The 12,271-nt window shown below is 36.1% G+C and overlaps 1 pseudogene; it reads left to right on the top strand.

The window, feature by feature from the left end:
* The first annotated feature begins 2,340 nt into the window (after window positions 1-2,340).
* Window positions 2,341-12,083, top strand: LOC120172468 (annotated as a pseudogene).
* Window positions 12,084-12,271: the final 188 nt, after the last annotated feature.

The raw sequence follows: 12,271 nt of genomic DNA, 5'->3' as shown, positions 1-12,271 counted from the left end.
TTTTGGAGTATTGGAAAAATCAACGTGTTTCATATCCTGTACTTTCTCGCATGGCGAGAGATATATTGGCTATTCCAATTACTTCAGTTGCATCTGAATCGTCCTTTAGTATGGGGGGTAGAATTTTGACCAAATTAAGAGCTTCACTCTTACCAAAAAATGTTGAGATTTTTGTTACAACCCGTAATTGGTTGTATGGTTTAGAGCCGGAGGATAAGGATGAAGAATACCTTAATGTGGTTAATGACTCTGCTATGTAAATGTATGATATAATTGCTTTATATTTTATTTTAATCTCAATATTTCAAATTGTTTATTAATTATTTTAATTTTAAATTTTTAGGGTCTTAACGTTAAGTGAAGCCATTGGAATTTACGATTCAGTCTTGTTTCTTCTGTTACAGGTAACTTTTACTTATTAATTACTTAGTGTGTTTATTATGTTTATCTGAAACAAATTTTAATTGATGCTTTTGTTTTTTTGTAGGATGCTTCTGTCCAAAGTAACACATTCTGATTTTGCTTGATATTAATTTTATTTTCATAAACAATGTTGAATGTTTTATTATGTAAATGTTTGGCACTGTTGGCCATTGTATTCTCTTTGGCTTTACCACTGATTAAATGTTTGTTTATTGCAGAAAATCTTCCTTCTGTTGTTGTTCCAGCCTGTTGTTGCCTGCTTCTTACTGCTTCCTGCTGCTGTTGCCTTGTACTTTTTTTGTTGGTCTGAATTAAATAGATTGTTCAATCTGTTATTTTTTTTTGAAATATCTACTCATGTTAAATTATGTTGGTAGCTTTAAAAGTTGCTCGTAATTTAACAATGTTGGCAGCTATTTCGATATAAAAGCTCGATGAAGAAATTTCTGGTAGCAAATTTAGGCTTTTAGCCTTATAACATTTTTGTTATAAGATCTGAGAGCTTAAATTTTTTTTTTAATTTTTTTCATTTTATTGTATTGAACTTGAATTGACTCAATTGTAATTTAAATTTTATATTAAATGTTATTTAAATTATCATTATCAATTAAATTTATATTTTATATTATTTTTCATTTATGTTATAATTGTTAGATAATTTTTATACAAAAATTAAACGGTATAGTTTATATTTATATTTTAGAGAATTAATCATGTTTAATATTAACATTCAATTATTATCAATTTAATTATTATTTTATTTCCAAAATTATTCATATTATTAATGTAAACCATTAATATATGTTACATAATAAATACTTTTATTATTAATATTATTTTTTCTTTATATAAATTAAACTATATAATTTATATAAATTAAACTATATTAATTTTCCTTCACATTATTAATAATGTTTTATCTAATTTACATTTAAATAATTTTATTAATTTTATTAAATAATTTTATATAATAGATCTATTTATTAATATAAGTATCATAATAAATATTTTACATTTAAAAAGCTATCATATTAATATTTTAATTACATCATAAGCTAAAAAACTGATAATTTATAAGATTTTCATGGTAATATATAAGTCAGGTAAATATCATATCAAATCATTAACAAGTCGGATCATTTACAGGTCCGGTTAAAAACAGGTCAGGTTAAAAACATGTCAGGTTGAAAACAGGTCAGGTTGAAAACAAGTCGGGTTGAAAACAGGTCGGGTAATACCAGTTATTTACCAGATCAATCTCGGGTTCGGGTTCATATCAGTCGGATGCAGTTCGAGTTCGGGTATCATATTTTCGGTTCAATTCGGGTTCAGGTCGTTCTCAGGTCGGATGCAAGTCGGGTTCGGATCCATAATTTCCAGGTCCAAATCGGGTTCAGGTCAACACCAGTTCCGACTCGAGTCGGTTTCAGATCACCATAGTGCAGGTCAAAAACAGTTTTGACTCGAGTCGGTTTCAGTCAGTTTTACAGGTCGGGTCAGCTTTTTACAGCCCTAGAAATGAGTAAGAATATCATTAAACATAAGATAGTTGGCAATCGGATGAAACACTTCAACTTTTACATTAGAAGCGATGTGACAAAAAATCGGCCTGGCTTCCAATCACCATTCTTAATCTGAAATACCCTGATTGCCCTTCTTCGTATCACAAAATTACACCTCACCATTCTACATGTTAGCTCCACTTTATTGCAGCTCCCGCCAGTTAGGCCGTTACTAACAAGGGCATTTCAGTACATTGGTTTTCAAACTTGAGTTTTGATAAAATTCAGTTAAAAATGCGATCTAAATCTCAATCCTCGAGAATCTGTTTACCAGAAAAAACCAGCTCAGTCTTCGGCTCTTGGCCTTTCCCTACGCATTGTACTTTCTTTGTAATTCTTATGCAATTAGATGGCAATGGTGGTGTAGTGTAGGCTCAGCGAGTCAACCCGACTCCATTTCTCACTCGGATAATTAAAAACACAGCTCAAAAGGGAGATCAAATGATACGTAGAAGCGTTTCATTAACCGTTTCCTAAATCTTCTGAGTTGGTGATTGACGAGTTATATTCGACTCGGGAATGTCTTCTGCGGAAGCCGATTCCCGCGTTAGCCAATTGGTAGTCCCTGCCTCAGAGAAGATTATCAAGGGCGCTTCGTGGCGGAAGCACTCGAAACTCTCTCACCAATGCAAATCTTTTCTCAGGGAACTCACTTCTCCGGTGAAGACGCCGTTATCGCCATCGGATTCAGAGCCGGAAAACTCGATCCCTGGCCCTATCAACGACGGAGGCCAAGTGGAGTATTCCCTCGCTGAATCGGAATCCATTCTCAGCCCTCTGATCAACGCTTGTGCCACCTCCTTCAACAAGATTGTCGATCCCGCCATTGATTGCATTCAGAAGTTAATCGCACACGGGTACTTGCGCGGCGAAGCGGACCTCACTGGAGGGCCCGAGGCTCAGCTGTTGGCCAAATTGATTGATTCGGTATGTCAGTGCCACGTTTTAGGTGATGACGCCATTGAATTACTGGTATTGAAAACGCTTTTAACAGCGGCAACTTCCTTCTCATTGCGAATTCACGGCGACTGTTTGTTGCGAACTGTGAGAACATCTTATGATATTTACTTAGAGACAAAAAATACCTACGTTGATTCAAATGTTAGTTGTTGTCTTTAGAAGAATGGAGGAGGATTCTTCAACAGTTCCAGTTCAGCCAATTGTAGTGGCTGAATTGATGGGACCGGTTGAGAAATCAAATGTTGATGGATCAACGACTAACTTTGTTCAAGGGTTTATAACTAAAATTGTGCAGAACATTGATGGAGTGTTCAATCCAGTGACACCAAGTAAGGTTTCTTTAGGTGTCCATGATGGCGCATATGACACTACTACCGTTGAAACCACGAATCCTGCTGATTTTCTGGATTCTACTGATAAGGATATGCTGGATGCAAAATATTGGGAGATTAGTATGTATAAGACGGCATTAGAAGGGAGGAAAGGGGAGTTGGCAGATGATGAAACAGAGAAAGATGATGATTTGGAGGTACAGATAGGGAATAAGTTAAGACGGGATGCATTTTTGGTGTTTAGAGCACTTTGCAAGTTGTCGATGAAGACACCACCTAAAGACGCTTTGGCCAATCCCCAGTTGATGAGAGGGAAGATTTTGGCACTGGAGTTGTTGAAGATTTTTCTGGAAAATGCCGGAGCTGCTTTTAGAACAAGTGAAAGGTATCATTTTTGTTCCATCTTTGCACATATTTCTTTGGTTTTATTTGATCTTCTAATTAGCACTTTCAAAAGTTTCTAATTCTTAAGGTTTTAGTTCTGCATTTACTCAAGTTTATGAAGAATATGATGTGCACCTCTTGATATGCCCTCTTAATATTAGTTTGCTCAATAGTCTTTAGTATGTGCTGGAAGATAAATATGTGCTGAATATAGGTTATTAGGTTATATTCAGAAACAAAGTATGGTATAAACACTTATATGATAAGTCCCCAAGGATTGAAAAAAAACCATTGTAACATATTTTTAGATTTTGGAACATCTGAGGTGGCCTTTTTTGACTTTGCTGGATATTTTAAATCATATTGTGTTGTAGTCTTGTGGTTGTGGACCCTTTTTACATTTAGCAACTTGTTCTGGGAAGCGTCCTTTTATTGATCAATTTAGTTCCAACTTCCAACCTCGGGTTAATCTGGACAGTGGTGGTGCATTTTCTTATTGATTCAATAACATTGTTGTTTGCATTCATATTCCAGCACCACCATTAGTTGTGTATTTCTCTTTGAGATTTTATTTTATGTTTATACCGAGATCACTTCTTTTTGTTCATGCCTTACATTAGTAGTAGTAATAGTAGACAGCCTATGTATAATATCGTCAATTTCCTTGATTGAAATTGACTATATTTTATTTCACATTTCATTTTTGTTTGCTCGCATTACCTATCCTGAACTTGAATTTTTCGTATTGGTGAAAATGCTTTTGTTGGTACAGGTTTTTAGGTGCCATAAAGCAGTACTTGTGTCTGTCACTGTTGAAGAATAGTGCTTCAACTCTTATGGTTGTTTTCCAGCTTTCTTGCTCTATTTTCATTAGTCTGGTGTCGAGGTTTCGAGCTGGCCTGAAATCCGAGATTGGAGTATTTTTTCCTATGATTGTTCTGATGGTCTTGGAAAATATTGCTCAACCTAATTTTAAGCAAAAGATGATAGTTCTACATTTCCTGGATAAACTTTGTGTTGATTCACAAATCTTAGTAGATATATTTATTAACTATGACTGTGATGTCAATTCGTCAAACATTTTTTAGAGGTATTTTCCCTACCTTTATAATTTTATCAAATTTAAGAAACTACATCTGTTATAGGTTAATTGCTTTGAATATTTCCCATTTTTTTTTCAATTACGATTCTTTCCAGAATGGTCAATGGACTTCTGAAAACAGCTCAAGGTGTTCCTCCCGGTACAGCGACAACACTATTGCCTCTCCAGCAAGAAACCATGAAACTTGAAGCTATAAAATGTTTAGTGGCTACTTTGAAATCAATGGGAAACTGGATGAACAGTCAGTTGCGCATTCCAGATTCTGATTCTACCAAGAGATTTGAAGCAGCTGAGAACAGCCTTGAATCTGGAACTGTCCCCATGGAAAATGGGAATGTGGATGAGCCCGTTGAAGGGTCAGGTTCTCATTCTGAATCCCTAAATGAAGCTTCTGGCATCTTAACAATCGAACACCGTCGAGCTTGCAAGATTGAACTTCTGGTCTGACTGTTTTCATTTTAGTTGGTCATGATTCCTGAAACCTTATATAAAATTCCTGGCAGAAAGGTATATCTCTTTTTAATCGGAAGCCAGAAAAAGGAATTGAATTTCTTATCAAAGCAAAAAAGGTTGGTGACTCGCCGGAGGAGATAGCCGCTTTTCTTAAAAATACATCTGGTCTGAAGAAAACCTTGATTGGTGATTATCTTGGAGAAAGGGAAGATTTACCTTTGAAAGTGATGCATGCCTATGTTGACTCCTTTGACTTTCAAGGCATGGAGTTTGATGAGGCAATCCGAGCCTTTTTGCAAGGTTTCAGATTGCTTGGTGAGGCACAAAAGATTGATTGAATCATGGAAAAGTTCGCGGAGCGCTATTGCAAATGTAACCCAAAGGCTTTCATCAGCGCTGATACAGCATATGTTCTCGCTTACTCTGTCATAATGCTCAATACTGATGCTCATAACCCTATGGTTAAGAACAAGGTGCATATACATTCTCTATCCGATCTTGTTTCCATTTAGTACTTGAAAATTGATCAACTTCTCACTTTTCCTAAATTGAAACGTACAGATGTCAGCTGAAGATTTCATAACAAACAATCGTGGCATAGATGATGGGAAAGATTTGCCAGAAGAGTACTTAAGATCATTATTTGAAAGAATATCAAGAAATGAGATCAAAATGAAAGACGATGATTGGTCTGTGCAACAGAAACAGTCAGTGAACTCCAACAGAATTTTAGGCCTAGACAGTGTCTTGAATCTTGTTATACGCAAGCACGATGAAGACCAGCATATGGAGACCAGTGATGATCTTATCAGGCACATGCAAGAACAATTTAAAGAGAAAGCTCGCAAATCCGAGTAAGATCAACAGGCATTTGAGCTTTTATGTTGATGCCCTACCATACAGAGATTCATGTTTGACTGTATCTAGCTTAACCATCTTACTAGGTCTTTCTTTTTAAAACTGTAACATCCCAAACTACGGGTTAGTGACCAAATTGTAAAATTTCAGAATTTGATGATAAAAGTAGAATACTTGAATAGTTCAATGATTTATTTGAGGATATTTCTTGAAAGTTTTTAGTAATTATCCAATGAATTAAAGGGCAAAATGGTCAATTAACATTAAAGATATTTTTATCCCCTTTAATAGGAGATAAAAACGTGTGAGATGAATGCATTTTATCTTCTTCTTCATTTCTTCTTCTTCTCCAACCATGGAAGACTGGGCAAAGGTGAGTTTTTGATTTTGTTGATTATTTGTTGAATTAAAGGTTAGGTTTTGATCATTAAATGATAATTAAGCTTAAGGAAAGCTTAAGTTATCTTAAATTCAAAAGATAAAGGAGTTATGACAGATTAAAGAAAATGGGTTTTGAAGTGAAATTTTGAATAAAAATGTTTAAATGATTTTGGAGGTTGAATTTGACTTGCCATCTATGAGAATAAGAAGTCATAAGTGTTACAATTAAGTTTGGATAACATGGAAAATTTGATATGATTATTGAATTCTATATGGAGAATATAATTCTAAGGTTTAAGATAAAATAAATAGATATAAATTAGTTTAAGTATGTATACTTGAGGTAGGAATATGAAAGGATATGAAATATGAAGAATTGAAATGAAAATAGAGAATTTTCGAGTAATGAACAGTAATTTTCTGGGTTGGAACGAAAATTTCCAGATTATGCAAAGGGAACCGATACCCCCTGGGGGGGGATCGATTCCCCCTAAATGAAAAATGAAAATTTAGTTTATTAAACCGGCTTAAGTTATTAACATCAAATTTAAGGTTTAGGCTTCTGATAGTCGTTTTGAAATGTTATATTTATGTAGATATTGAGCCTAAACAAGTTCTGGAATAATCAAAGGATTAGGATTGAATCAAAACAAGCAAGGCTAAGGTGAGTGCAATTTAATTGTACTTATGCTATCGGAAAACATTGGCTCGCGATGAGCCAGTGACGGAGTTACTATGGTAAGAAGGGACTCCTAAAATGTTATATGATTGGTATGATTCTTATGAGTGCATTTTAGTTTATAGGATTATAAGGAATTGGACTTGTGATAAGTCTATTTTCAATAGTTGTTGTGTATGGATTATTGATTATAATGATGTGAATGACATAAAAGGTATGTATACTTGATTATATGAAATGATATGTGCTTATATGTGCTATGTGATTTATGTGATATGCCATATGGGAAAATAGAGTGTGAACTTTAGGAAAGGATTATATGATGTATATATGAACATATGTGAACAAAATAAGACATGCATGTTTACATGAATACATGAGAAATAATATAGGTAATATGATATGAATATATGTGACTACGTGAGAAATAATATATGTCTATGAGAAGACATAAGAACAAAGTATAAGCTATGTGATATATGAATATGAATTCATATGAAAAGTGACATGTATTACATGAAAGTAAACTACGTGATTATATGAACATGTGAATTTGAATCACATGGAAATGTTCTACGTGTAAGTGAATTATGTTTTTATGTGAATATATGAAATAATATAAAGAATAATGCCCATGATATGTGTCATGAGATCTAGAGGTATAGTTGGCATGCCAAGAGTAGAGGGTCTACGCGGTCCTTCGGAACAAATTCTACGTGGTCCTTCGGGACGTATATGTATTCTTTGGAGCATGTATGAGGTCTTGTGAGACACATGTTTGATCCTTAGCATATATATATGATTCTTAAGGAGTTTATATGAGGTCCTTAGGGACATATTATATGGCACTACGGTTCAATTCTACGTGGCACTTCGGTGCATTTCTACGCGGTCCTTCGGGACAAAATTCTACGTGGCACTACGGTGCAAATTTATATGAGCTGTGGTGACAGCATAGTGCACAACCTCACAGTACTCGCATACCTTAAGTTCTCAGTAATGTACATGGGCCTATAAAAGACATTGAAAGTATTTACAAGATTCATATGTGATATTGTGTGCATTCCTAAGTGAAATGTATTTGTTATATGAGATTGGTAATTATTTATGCAATAGTGAGATTTGAAGTTTATATTATATGCTGATATAGTATATAAAGAAATTAGTGATAAAATGTTATATGGTTTTCTTATATATTTTATATGCCTCACTAAGTCAACGACTTAGCGTGTGATTGTTTCACGCGTAGGTTACGAGAAGATGACGGTTGATAAAAGTTACTCAAAACAGGTCAGTTTCTCCTTTCCATAGATCAGATCAGAAAAGAAATGTATAATGTGTATTTTGTAATAACGATAGTGGTTGGCATGTAAATAAATGATCAAATCTGATAAGTTTTAATCGGTTTTGAAAAGTCATACGAATGAGTTTTGTAATATTTTAATGAGTATATGTAATTAATAATATTCAATTTATTTTGTTAAATAAATTTGGAAACATAGATGGGAATTTTTATAATGATGAAAGGTTAATTTTTATAAGTTAATATGTAAATTTTGAACTCAAAATTTTATAACAAGCACAAGTGAACCATATATGGTCGTATTTTCTTAATACAAATTAAAATGCTCGATTATTTTGAAAGGAAATCGTTTTTAAAAGTCAATGTGACATCTCGGACTCGTATTTGGGTCGGGTACGGGTTGGGGTGTTACAAAAACTCCTTCTATGCCTTGGTATTTCGTTGGAATACAACGAAATTCTGCATATTTCCATTAATTTTTATGCGGTTTAAGCTTAAATTAATGTGTTAAGATGTTGTAAATATTATATTCCATTGTACGGTCAATTTGTAGGTCAGTTTATTATGCAGCCACAGATGTGGTGATTCTGAGATTCATGGTCGAGGTATGCTGGGCTCCTATGTTGGCTGCGTTCAGTGTGCCACTTGACCAAAGCGATGATGTAGTGACGTCTTTGTGTATTGAAGGCTTCCGCCGTGCAATACAATTCACTGCTGTGATGTCCATGAAGACTCATAGAGATGCATTTGTGACTTCATTAGCCAAGTTTACATCACTTCACTCTCCTGCAGATATAAAGCAGAAAAATATAGACGCAATCAAGGTTAGTGCTTTGCTTCTGCTATTAACATTTTGTTAGTGAGCCCCAATATTTGAACTCTGCAAAAATTTTCTATTTTGCTTGTGGACCTAACATAGAATTTTCCTTTTACAACAGGCAATAGTTACAATTGCAGATGAAGATGGAGATTATTTACAAGAAGCTTGGGAGCATGTTTTGATGTGCGTCTCAGTTTGAGAATTTGCATCTATTGGGAGAGGGTGCTCCTCCAGATGCTACTTTCTTTGCCTTTTCTCAGAATGAATCAGAAAAATCTAAGCAAGCGAAGTCACCTGTCCTTCTCGTTTTAAAGAAGGGTTCGGGAAGAATTCAGCATGCCGCTTCTGCTGTGATGAGGGGCTCATATGATAGTGCTGGTATCGGAGGTACCATTGGGACAGTCACATCTGAACAGATGAGCAATTTAGTCTCTAACCTCAACATGTTAGAACAAGTTGGAAGCGCTGAAATGAACCGTATATTCACATGCAGTCAAAACTTAAATAGCGAGGCTATCATAGACTTTGTTAGGGCTCTCTGCAAGGTTTCCATGGAGGAGTTGCGATCTACATCCGACCCTCGGGTTTTTAGCCTTACGAAAATTGTCGAGATTGCGTAAGAATCATCCCACTTCTCTTCCTTCGGTCATAATCTTAATGCAGTTGATTTGTTTATGCTTCTTGATTGCAAATTTTCTGATCTACAGGCACTATAACATGAACCGGATCCGACTTGTATGGTCAAACATCTGGCTTGTTCTTTCTGATTTCTTCGTGACCATTGGCAGTTCCGAAAACTTGTCAATTGCAATTTTTGCCATGGACTCTTTACGACAGCTATCAATTAAATTTTTGGAGCGAGAAGAGTTGGCTAATTATAATTTCCAGAATGAATTCATGAAGCCTTTTGTCATTGCCATGCAGAAGACTAGCGCTGTCGAAATCCGAGAATTATTCATCAGATGTGTCTCTCAGATGGTGTCATCTCGAGTCCATCATGTTAAACCAGGGTGGAAGAGCATGTTCATGGTGTTGATTTTTTTTATAACTATCATATATATCATAGTTTTCATATCTTAATCTATTGAACTGATAAATCTTTCTTCAGGTTCTCACTACTGCAGCTTATGACAGCCACAAGAACATTATACTGCTAGCCTTTGAAATAACAGAAAAGATAATTCGAGACAATTTCCCATACATACTGAAACCGAAACAACCACCTTCACAGATTGCTTGAATTGCCTAATTGCATTCACCAACAATAGATTCAGCAAAGACATTAGTCTCAATGCAATTGCTTTTCTGCGATTCTGTGCCTCGAAACTTGCAGAAGAGATTTCAGCTCCTCGTCTCAGAAGGGAAGTAATGGAAGGCAAGAAAATGGAGAGCTGATGGACAAGGATGATCATCTCTATTTTTGGTTACCTTTGTTGGCCGGTAAGGACTCGGCATTTGAATTCGCTCTAATCTTCATGCTCTAGGAATGCATTTATGTTCTGCAATTACATAGCGTTTCGTTGTGCAGGTTTATCGAAACTTGGCTTTGATCCTAGAACTGAGATAAGGGAGAGTGCTTTACAAGTGCTGTTCGAAGCTTTGCGCAACCATTGTCACCTATTCTCACTACCTTTATGGGGAAAAGTGTTCGAATCTGTCCTTTTTCCGATATTCGAATACGTGTGCCATGCTATTAATCCATCAGGTGATGACCTACCCAAGCAGGGAATCGATGGTGACATGAGCGAGACCAATCAAGATGTATGGCTCTACGAGTCTTGTACGCTGGCACTTCAATTACTTGTCGATCTCTTTGCGAATTTTTATCATACCGTCAACCCACTTTTAAGGACGGTTCTCTCTTTACTCTTAAGTTTAATCAAGCGTCCTCACCAAAGCCTAGCTGGTATTGGAATCGCAGCGTTTGCACGTTTAATGAGAAATGCCGGTGATCATTTCCTCGAGGAGCAGTGGCTCGAAGTTGTTTCCTCATTAAAAGAAGCAGTTAACGCAACACTTCCTGATTTCTCTTACTTTGTTAGCGGGGATGGCATGCTTGAAGGCAATGAACATGCACCGAATGAGCAAAGTAAAGAGGCATCACATGGTTCCGGCTCGTCTCGTGATGATACAGAGAGCCCGAGAATGCGACGTCTTCGTGCTTCTTTGTCCGATGCCAAGTGTCGAGCCGCTGTTCAGCTTTTATTGGTTCAAGCAGCGATGGAAATTTACAACATGTGTCGAACTCGTCTCTCGGCTAAGATCATCTTAGTCCTCTTTGATGCAATGCATGATGCAGCATCCCATGCTCACGAGATCAACAACACTGCTATATTGCGTACCAAAATACAAGAGTTCGGTCACATGACACAAATGCAGGATCCTCCGCTATTGCGTCTCGAGAATGAGTCGTATCAATTTTGCCTCACGTTCTTGCATAATCTGATATCGGATAGGCTTCCGAGTTTCGACGAGGCTGAAGAAGAGTCGCATCTTTTCGATCTATGCCAGGAGGTGTTACTGTTGTATATCGAAACCGCAAGCTCCGAACAGACTCCCGAGACATATCCCGATGGCCAAACCCAGTGGTTGGTCCCTTTAGGTTCAGGGAAACGAAAAGAACTCGCCGCACGTGCACCTCTCGCCGTGACGACTCTCCGGACCATATGTAGCTTGGGAGACGCATTGTTCGAGAAGAACATAACTAAGTTCTTCCCTCTTCTTTCGAGCTTGATAAGTTGTGAGCATGGCTCAAATGAAGTTCAGCTAGCTGTTGGTGATATGCTCAACTCCTCAGTCGGTCCGCTTTTGCTTCAAGCGTGTTGATCTTTTGGATATGTATGTATATATATACAATCATATTCGATATACGAATATGATTCTTTGAAATTAGAAAAATAAATATATTAGTGTCGGATGCACTCGTATTCTAATGCTCGCACAGAACTTTGTTTTCTCCTCTAGTTAATAATAAATTAATATCCGGAGGGTTCTAGTTAATTTCACATTGATTA

Source organism: Hibiscus syriacus, unplaced genomic scaffold, assembly GCF_006381635.1.
Source record: "Hibiscus syriacus cultivar Baekdansim isolate YM2019G1 unplaced genomic scaffold, ASM638163v2 tig00111851_pilon, whole genome shotgun sequence".
Classification (NCBI taxonomy): Eukaryota; Viridiplantae; Streptophyta; class Magnoliopsida; order Malvales; family Malvaceae; genus Hibiscus; species Hibiscus syriacus.
This window is presented reverse-complemented; position numbering and strand designations above follow the sequence as displayed.